The following is a 9831-nucleotide window of genomic DNA, read 5'->3' as shown; positions in this document are numbered from 1 at the left end:
GGCCCTGGAGCACCCAGCACGCCTGACGGGCCCTGGAGCACCCAGCACGCCTGACTGGGGCCCTGGAGGTATCCCTGGATTACTCGTCCACCTGTAGTTCCCATGAAATAGGGTCTTTAGCTAAGAAAGGAAACTCTGGGCGAGGAAGTGAACGGAGGAGCTCTGGGGGAACTGAGCAGGGCTTCCAGAGCTCTCGTGACTGCCGCATGTATTGTACTTTCTCACGTGTCATTAGTGTCCCAGCAGAGCTATTTGAGGAGTGGAAGCTGGAGAAGGAGATGTCCTGCACCCTTTGGCAGATGGAAGGTGAGGCGAGGCGACTTGGGAAGCTGGCATTTCTCAGCCTGCCTGGAATGTGAGCATCCCAGATGGCAGCTGGTGGAGGCAGCAGGGGACGCAGGTGGACCGTGTGAGGGTCGGGAGCTGAGCCCGGGGGTGGGATTTCCTGGAGGCGAAACGGGGCTACACCGTTTGGCACCAGGGCTGCAGAATTTTTAAACACAAAGGACAGAAGCATCTCACTGTTCTCAATCCCAATTTGTTTCTCGTCTCAGCGGAGAGGAAAATGTCCTAAGTCACTCATTCGTGTCTGACTCTTTGCGACCCTATGGACTGTAGCCTGCCAGGCTCTGAGGAGCCTCTCAGTCCTTGGAGCCACCTGGTAAGAGGGGAAAACGATTACTTGTAAAGTGAGGGAGCTTGGTGAGGCAAGCGTGAATATGACCCTCGGGCCACTCAGACCCACGTGAGCAGATTCTCTAAATGTTCTTGGGTTGGGTGTTATCTCTTGCCTCAGACTTGCTCTGCAGAAGCCTGATAGACCCTCCAGGGGAAGTGTCAGCATTCCCCACCTACTGTTTCTCTTCTCTTTTCCCATGACTCATGCAAGAAAGGCAGGAGCTTGAGGGACGTCCCTGAGGTGCGTGGCCACGGCCCAGGCTCGGCGCTCAAGTGATGCGGATGCATGCGGATAGTGGGGACAGAATGGGGCCTCTGCAGCCCTGGCTCCTTTAGTTCCCTTTTGAAAGGATGCATTCCCCTGGCTTATTGTTTCACGCTCTTCTGTAGCATGGCTTCTTAGAAAAGATGACTGTCTCTTTATGCCCTTCCTCAGCAAGTATTAACGGTGGAGTAAGCACTCTTGTAAAGTCTTTATTTCCACAGCTTTTCAAGTAGCTGAGTACCAGCGATGTTAAGGTTGAAAATGAGGCCATCTCACTGGGAACCAACTTTCAGATGTTGAAGTCAATATAGATTTTTAATAACGTGGGAGGCTTATTACTAAAAGTACTCCATATTTGAATCATTCTTCTCTCTTATTAGCTCAGTTTTAGGAAGCAGTCCTAGGGATTCCTGAGGAAGAAAGTTTGGCTGGATCTGAGGGTTTGGTTGGATCTGATTATGAATTTTCAGGATCTTTCTTGGGCATGCTGTTGGAGGAATACTGGTCTCTCAGAATATGACTATGAAGTGTTAACTCTGTATGCTGACTGACACAGGGATCCTGAGTTTAAAATGGTGGTTACCACCTCCCTAAAATTACACAGGAACCCAGATAAGTGAAAAAGCGAAAGTGTTAGTCGATTAGTCGTGTCTGACTCTTCTGTGACCCCATGAACTGTAGTCCACCAGGCTCCTCAGTCCATGGAATTCTCCAAGTAAGAATACTGGAGTGGGTTACCACTCCCTTCTCCAGGGATCTTCCCAACCCAGGATCGAACCCAGGTCTCCTGCACTGCAGACAGATTCTTTACCGTCTGAGTCATCAGGGAAGGGCCTCAGAATTCCACAACTGTAGAGTAAGGACTTCTGAAAGTCTACTCTGTTAAAGCAGTGGGAACACTGGCAAGACACATCGACATCAACTTTTCCGAAACTTTGGAAATTAAAGACTTAGAACAAAAAGAGTAATATTTGTTCAAGAACAGCTGCGTGAGCTCAGCAGGAGCAGTGAGCTTTGTGTGGTGTTTTAACTTGTGTGGATCCCGTCCTCCTTGCCCCAGCTCCATGGTGGCTGTGAAAGCCAGTGGCCTTGCAGCTCTGGCAGCAGTGAAAACCAGCAGTCTCGTAGCCACTGGGTGAGCGAGAACAAAGCTGGAGCTCCTCCAGAGGCCCGCTTCTTTCCAGGAAAGTGTCACCCGTCTGACAGCCCGCATGAACGCTCCATTCTTAGGGCTTGTCTTCATTTGATCTGACTGGAGCACACTTTGTGTAAGGGCCCCACTCCACTGCACATTGGTTGAGAATGGTCAGTTGCGATTGTTTCATCACGGCTGCCTGAGATGGTGTTGCTATTTGGGGCCAACAATTAACTGATCAAAAAGTACTGAAAGAAAAACCTGGGGATGGAATGTCCAGCGGGAGCCTTATAAAGTTCCAACATATTTCTGGGAATCTACAAGGCTCTGCACATGCCCAGGGAATACTGGAGAAGGCCCTACTTTCCCACCTGTGACTGGCCTTGAGGTTCTGCACAAGCAGAAAGTGAAGACTCTGTGGCTCAGATGTTGAAGAATCTGCCTGCAGTGCCGGAGACCTGGTTGGATCCCTGGGTTGGGCAGATCTCTTGGGAATGGCAACCCACTCCAGTATTCTTGCCTGGAGAATTCTGTAGACAGAGGAGCCTGGCGGGCTACAGTCCATGGGGTCGCAAAGAGTCGGACCCGACTGAGTGATCAACACAAGGCAGAGTTATGAACTGGCTGGCGAAGCCTGGAAGCTGCCCCCGCACACGCACAGAAGCCCGTGGTAAGGGCTGGGAGATTCATCAGCTCAAAGCATTTAAGGAAATCTGTTCAACTAATACTTAACCACTAAATCACTAATCAGAGATTTCGGTGGCCACATATGAACCACAAATACAGACTTGATAGGCTCAGTCCAAGAAAAATACTGCATGGCAACAGCAAACAACCCTGGGGTTCATAACAGTAAATCTGGATTCTGCTTCCCACACACTGACACGTTGTATTACTTTAAATGTCTTGTTTTCAACAGCAAATTGCAAGATACCCAAAGAAACAGGAAAACATGGCTCAAATACAGGAAAAAAACTGTCAACAGAAACTTTCCTTAAGGAAGCCTGGGTATTGGATACACTACACAAAACTTTAAATCTGCTTTGATAGATATGTAGGAAACCACATCTAGAGACTTAAAGGGAAATATGGAATGCTGTATCACCAAATAGAAAATGTGGATGAAGAAGTAAAGATTATTAAAAAAAAATAAAGATTTTTTAAAAAATTCTGGAGTTGAAAAGTAGAGTAACTAAACAGGAAACGTTGACAACATTATGATAGGTGAAAGAAGCCAGACACGAAAAGCCACGCTTTTATTTAAAGTGTTTAAAATAGACAAATCCAGAGAGATAGAAGGTAGCCTAGTACTTGCTGTAGGCTGGTGGCAGGGAGGAATAGGGTATGCTGTAATGGGTATAAAGTTTCTTTTGGGGTGAGAAAAGATTTCTGGCATTATCTAATTAATGGTGATAGATGCACAGCTTTGTGAATATATTAAAAATCAGTGAATTGTATATTTGAAAAGGGCAAATTGTATGATATAGGAATTAAACCTCAATGAGTCGTGTCTGGCTCTTGTGACCCCATGGACTGCAGCATGCCAGGCCTCCCTGTTCCCACAGTCTCCTGGAGTTTACTCTAACTTATGTTGATTGAGTTGGTGATGGCATCCAACCGTCTCATCCTCTGTCACCCCCTTCTCCTCCTGCCCTCCATCTTTCCCAGCATCAGGGTCTTTTCCAGTGAGTCGGCTCTTTGCGTCAGGTGGCCAAAGGATTGGAGTTTCGGCTTCAGCATCAGTCCTTCCAATGAATATGCAGGACTGATTTCCTTAAGGATTGACTGGTTTGATCTCCTTCCAGTCCAAGGGACTCCCAAGAACTTCTCCAACACCACAGTTCGAAGGCATCAATTCTTCTGCACTCAGCCTTCTTTATGGTCCAACTCTCACATCTGTACACGACTACTGGAAAAACTGTATCTTTGACTATATGGACCTTTGTCAGCAAAGTGATGTCTTTACTTTTTAATATGCCATCCAGGTTTGTCATCGCTTTCCTTCCAAGGAGCAAACATTTTTTAATTTCATGGCTGTGGTCCCCGTCCTCAGTGATTTTGGAGCCAAAGGAAAGAATATCTGTCACTGCTTCTACTTTTCCCCCTTCTATTTACCATGAAATGAGGGGACCAGATGCCATATCTTCATTTTTTGAATGTTGAGTTTTAAGCCAACTTTTTTACTCTCCTCTTTCACCCCGATCAACAGGCTCTTTAGTTCCTCATCACTTTCTGCCATTAGAGTGGTATTATCTGCATATCTGAGGCTGTTGATATTTCTCCCAGCAGTCTTGATTCCAGCTTGTGATTCATCCAGCCCAACATTTCCGTGATGTACTCTGTTAAAAATAATATCTAGATAGGGGCACATCCAGGTGTATCTAGGGTGTTAAGAAGATTGTGTCATAGGCTTCAGCATCTGGCCTGTGCAGACCTTGGGCATTTTGTGCCTTGGGTTGTATTCTTAACTCTGCATCTGATTTTGCCTATGCACCCTGCTGCCCTGGCAGGGTCGGCTTCTGTGGCACCGGATTGAGGGAGCAGCTTGGCAGTGTTGCTCCATCCTGAGAGGCCGATGTGGGCTGTTCTGATTCTTGCAGGAGCTTCAGCTTTCTTTGATGTTGGATGTGTCAGTGTTTCTCCCCATTCTTGCTGCTTGCACCTCGTCATTTTCCTCTCACCCTCCTAAGATGGTGCTAAGAAAAAATTAGCACAGTGAAGAGAAATGCCCTGGAGATGCTCTTGACCAGCTTGAGGCTATAAAAAGCATCTTCCTGAAGGGTGGTATGCAATCACAAAGTTGAACCAGTTGCTTACAAAGTAAGTGAGAATAAAGTTGAACTCTTGTCTTCTGCTAGTTAACTCGAAGGAAGAAATGATGCTGCATATTGAGACAAGGAGACAAAGCCCGAATGGTGGACACATAGAAGAGAGGACGCTAAGGCTTCAGCTGGCGTCGGCTGATGTTGCTGTGGATGATTGGCTTGTGAGAGGGTGCTGGAAACTATGAAAGAGACGGGACGGGGGTGGAGGGAAGGACGTCTCCAGAGCTGAAGAGTTGAATGGAGAAGCAGTTGTTTGGACAAAATAATAGCAACGATAACAAAACCTGCACGTATCTCAGATAACTTTCTGTAATGGATTCATCTCACCTATCCTCTTAGGAGGGAAGGCATATATTTGCACAGATACAATTTATAAAAAGTATTTGGGCCAGAGAATATCATAGTCACAAGGATTTCCTGTACTAGAGAGCAAAATGGAAGTAAAAAACAAGAGACTCCAGGAGGCAGTTTTAAGACCTTTATTTTTTTTTTTTGGCCTGAGGTTGTTGGACATTACGGATTTCCTTACAGATTTTCCTCTGGTCTGGCCACACAAAGTAATCATTAGGCTGGCACAAAGCGCCGTGGAAAATAACCACTGCTGACATCAAGAGAAATGATCGTGCCGTTCGGAAAACATAGGAAACTGGATGGCTAAGGAGCCTTTCCCTTGACGCCTTGGACTGTGGTTCGGTAGAAAAGCTACCTGTCGGTTTTTTTGTGGTCAGGACTTTTTGATAAATTGAGAAGCCCACAAATATGTGAGCCTGGAGGTAATTGTATTTTGGATCAGAGCCAGACTGGCATGGCGCTAGTAATTCCAGTTGTGTGGGAGGCAGAGTTGGTGGCTAGTGTCACATGAAGAGCAAAGTCTTAACTTCTATTTTTTTTTTTTTTTTACTTTTATTCTTAATGTTTAACAGGACAATCTCCTTTCTGAAATTGGGCACATTCATATGGGCTTCCCTGGTGGCTCAGCTGATAAAGAATCTGCCTGCAGTACGGGAGACCTGGGCTCAATCCCTGGGTTGGGAAGATGCCCTGGAGAAGGGAAAGGCTACCCACTCCAGTATTCTGGCCTGGAGAATTCCATGGGCTGTATAGTCCATGGGGTTGCAAAGAGTCGGATAGGACTGAGCAACTTGGCAACCACTGTGAATTAAAGACCTGTCGAGAACTGTGCCTCAGGGTTGGGGATTAACACAGGAAAATAAATGGACAAAATTAGGCCAGGTGGTCAGTTCTGTTTTATTTTGCTGGAATAGCAAGAGACAAAGCAAGAAGTAGCAGGGCCACAGAGGGAGGAAAGGGCTGGCGGACTCTTCTTGATCCTCTTTGAGGTTTGGCTCCATTTTCCTGAACTCCTTCAGTAACTTTCGGCTCACTCCATAATAGGTAAAGTGAGACATCAAGATAAAGCCGGTATCCTTCCACCAAGGGAATAGTTGGACTCCCTCTAATTTCAGTGGTTTTCAAATCCTGATCCTAGAAGTGTTCCAGTCCCCAACACCACCCCCCCAACATTTTATTAAAAAAATTTCAAGCCTATTGTTGTTCTTCAGTTCCTGAGTCATGTCCAACTCTTTGAGACCCCACGGACCGCAGCCTGCCAGGCCTCTCTGTCCATCACAAACTCCTGGAGTTTACTCAAACTCATATCCAATGAGTCAGTGATGCCATCCAACCATCTCGTCGTCTGTCGTCCTCCTCCTCCTGCCTTCAGTCTTTCCCAGCATCAGGGTCAAGCCTATAGAAAAGTTGAAAGAACACCCAGTAAACATTCATCTACTCACCACCTGGAGTCTACAATTAATATTCTGTATTTGCTTTATCTTGTTTCCTCTTCCCATCTTATTGTTAGTTTTCAAAGTACACAACAGACATGAGTATAGTTCAATATTTGCTTATGAATCACTTGCAGGAATTATTTTCAAAGTTGAATTCCCAAGGGCCATCATGGAGCTTCTGAAGTAGAAGGGTGGGGGCTGGGCCCAGGAGCCTGGGCATTTTTTGGCTGTACTGCCGAGTGGCATGTGGGATCTTAATTCCCTAACTAGGGATTGAACCTGCACTCCTTGCACTGGAAGCATGGAGTCCTTACCACTGGACCACCACAAAAGTTCCCCTGTGCTTTGAACCTACCCCTCTCACCTTGATAGGGCTGTTCTTCCCAAGATCTAATTTGACTCCATAGAGAATGGCTTTCCTGGCTCTTACTACTAATGAAATATTTCTAGTATTGCTCTGGCTAGTTATTTACATTTTAATGATCTTCGGGAAAACAAGATGTAAAAACAGAGGGCTTGAAAAAAGGAGGGGAGAGAGCTCTTCTTGATGTGAGAATGGCAGGGTCAGCTGCGAGACATGGCTGGCGCTGGTCCTGCTGAAGAGGAGGAAGACGAAGGTGAAAAGGGAGCGTAGGTCAGCCCATTCCTTGTTGGGTTGTTTTCAGCGATCTGAGACAATATGGTGGGAATAAAAAGACACTGGCTTAGGGGAAACTGGACTTCGTCTCTGGAAGGGTCCGTTCACTTCACCACTTCACATCTGCGGTTGCGGAAAGATAATACTTTATGATGGGTGGTGGATTAAATGAGACCATGGATGGAAGAGTGTTGATAAAGCCTTCTGTGTAGCCCCAGATGGTAGGAGCGCTCTGGGGCTGAGTGTGGCAAAGTACTGAGACTCCTATACCTGTGAGGTGTATGGCAGACATAACCCAGGGCAAATACCTGCTGGTAATACTGCAAGGAATGCTGATGAGTCACCGTGGGAATCTTGACGCAGTTCTGGGGTTTAATTACAACATATCCTCGGGCAAGTTACGGAATGTCTCCCATCTTAATTTCCTTCATTTCTTTTTTTTAAATTCATTTTATTTTTTGGCTGTACCGTGTGGCATGTGGGCACTTAGTTCCCTGACCACGGGTGGGACCCAGGCCCCCTGCAGTGGAAGTATGGAGCCTTAACCACTGGACTGCCAGAGAAGTCCCTTATTTTCCTTCATTTCTTCATATCTGAACTGGAGATAACTTGACTGATCTTAAAGATCCATTCCTTGTTAGCATTCTCTGCTGTTGAATTCTGGAAGAAAGGCTTCTGGGAATGGGATGACAGTGATGAATGGGAAGCGGCTGACAGGTGGGAGTGAGCATGCGCTTTCTCATTTACTTACCACGGAACAGTCACTGTGTTCCAGGTCCTGGCCTCAGGACTGTAATAATACTCATTTTTTAATTTTCGAAACACCCTATAAATGTGTAAATAGGTACTATTAATACTCCTATCTCCATGATGTAGAATAGGAAACCAAGGCTCAGAGAAGTTTGTGATTTACTCCTAATCACAGCTGGGAGACCTTGATGGAATGCAGGCGGTCTGCCTCTTGGGATCTTTACCACCTGGCCAGCTCCCCTGAGGGCTTTAGAAGGCTGCAGGGGAATCCTGGGGGGGTGGGGTCCCTGGAGTAGGGGGCACTTGTGAGCTTCAGGGATGAGAGTTGGGGTGTGTGTGTGTGTAGAATTGAGGAGTTGTTTTGTTCTGGGTTGGGTTATGGAAGTTATTTTTCTGGTTTAAACTGCTAGGCTTCCCTGGTAGCTCAGTGGTAAGGAATCCACCTGCAATGTAGGAGCCACGAGAAACACAGGTTTGATCCCTGGGTTGGAAAGATCCCCTGGAGGAGGGCATGGCAACCCACTCCAGTATTTTTGCCTGGAGAATCCCATGGACAGAGGCACTTGGAGGGCTACAGTCCCTGGGGTCGCAAAGAGCTGGGCAAGACTGAAGTGACTTAGCATGCACGCACGCAGGGTATTTTAATACCCAGAGGATGGGTCGGTGGAGGGGAAGCAGGGGTAGTGCGGTGGTCCCCGGGGAAGGGGCAGGGCTGGGGTCCAGTGCTCATGCAGGATTCCCTTTAGACGAGGAGCACCCCCAGACACCTGGCTCCAGCAGGTGCGTGGCTATCTCAAAGCAACCATAGTTGACTCAAGTTTCAGCATTCTGGTAAAAGCTTCCGGTTTGACCTCATAACCCTTGAGGTTTTTGGTTCTCACAACTTCGGAGACACTGAAGCGGATACGGATAGTCAAGTGGGATCATTTCTGCCAGCTCGCCATATTGCCTTAGAGACCTTTCTGGTCCGGAAAGGTGAGAAGCTGTATATTCATTAGTTTGAGCCACCTCATGGGTGACTCGTGGAAGAAATAGCTCTTGTCAGGAAAACCTCTGTTGCTCTAGATCACAGAGCCAGGCAGGGGGATGTTCTTTATTCCTGTACCTGCTGCTTGCTTGCAAAGTATCCCCACGCGTTTGTGGGAGAAGCCACACTTGGATGCTGTAAATACAGAACTTCCTTCACCTGGTTGGACTTGTGGCCCAATAAACCTGTTGTAAGTTATATATATTGTAAAGTCGAAAATGCATTTAATAGCCCTCCTAGACAGCATAGCGTAGCCCCATTCACCTTAAACATGCTCAGGACACTTCTGTCGGCCTGCATGTGGGCAGGATCTCCCAGCACAAAGCCTCTTTTATGATGAAGTGTTGCCTGTCTCACGTGACTTGGTGAGGATGGTACTGAAAGTGAAGAGCAGAGCGTTAGTCTGGATACAGGTAGGTTGAAAGGGTATCAGCTGTTCTCCCTTGCGATGGGGGCCGCTGGCTGGGCACATCATAGGAAGAGCGTTCTGCATGTCACTGGGCCAGGGAGAGGTCGAAATTCAGAATTGAGGCTCTGTTCCTCGTGGGTGCCAATGACTTCGGCACCATTGTAGAGCCGTGAAATTGTAAGCTGAATCACTGTACATCGAGGGGCTCTCTGTAGAGAGGGTTTCTGTTTGTTTATTTAATATATTTTTTTAAACTGTGACTTAAAATTTTTTCCCCCCATTTTTCCCTTATTTTCTGACTGCATCGTGTGGCATGTG

Source organism: Bison bison, unplaced genomic scaffold (genome assembly GCF_000754665.1).
Source record: "Bison bison bison isolate TAMUID 2011002044 unplaced genomic scaffold, Bison_UMD1.0 scf7180017864349, whole genome shotgun sequence".
NCBI classification, from domain to species: Eukaryota; Metazoa; Chordata; class Mammalia; order Artiodactyla; family Bovidae; genus Bison; species Bison bison.
This window is presented reverse-complemented; position numbering follows the sequence as displayed.